The sequence below is a fragment of the Myotis brandtii genome, unplaced genomic scaffold, assembly GCF_000412655.1.
Source record: "Myotis brandtii unplaced genomic scaffold, ASM41265v1 scaffold1612, whole genome shotgun sequence".
Lineage (NCBI taxonomy): Eukaryota > Metazoa > Chordata > Mammalia > Chiroptera > Vespertilionidae > Myotis > Myotis brandtii.
This window is the reverse complement of record NW_005355890.1, coordinates 776,376-776,688: the sequence shown is the minus strand read 5'-3', so window position 1 is coordinate 776,688 and position 313 is coordinate 776,376. Positions and strand designations below refer to the sequence as shown.

At 60.4% G+C, this 313-nt stretch overlaps 1 protein-coding gene across 4 annotated transcripts in view; it reads left to right on the top strand.

The window, feature by feature from the left end:
* Positions 1–313, top strand: part of CNGA3 (cyclic nucleotide gated channel alpha 3) — a 35,953-nt gene that overhangs the window by 17,643 nt on the left and 17,997 nt on the right. The gene's annotated exons all lie outside the window — the stretch shown is intronic.

Sequence of the window (313 nt, the reverse complement as noted above, 5' to 3'; positions counted from 1 at the left end):
GGGCTGGGGCGGGGTGCTGGTGGAAGGTGAGATACTGGCCACCTCCTGGAAATGGAGCCTGGGCCCCTGAGGGGAGCTGGGGAGGGAGTATCTGCTCCCTCTCGTTGTCTGGTGGAGTTTCAGGTCTTGGTGCTTTTGCTGCGTGTCTACTGCTTCTGTCAGCTCGCACATGGCAGGCACAGGCTGAAAGGTCTGCTCCACGTGATCTTGAGCAGAACCATCCAACCCCACCTTGGAGTGGCTCTTAGATCAGGGGCTTGAGTGACTGGTTCAACTGTCCGTCTCTGAGCCTTGGCGGAGGCTGGGGGTGGGG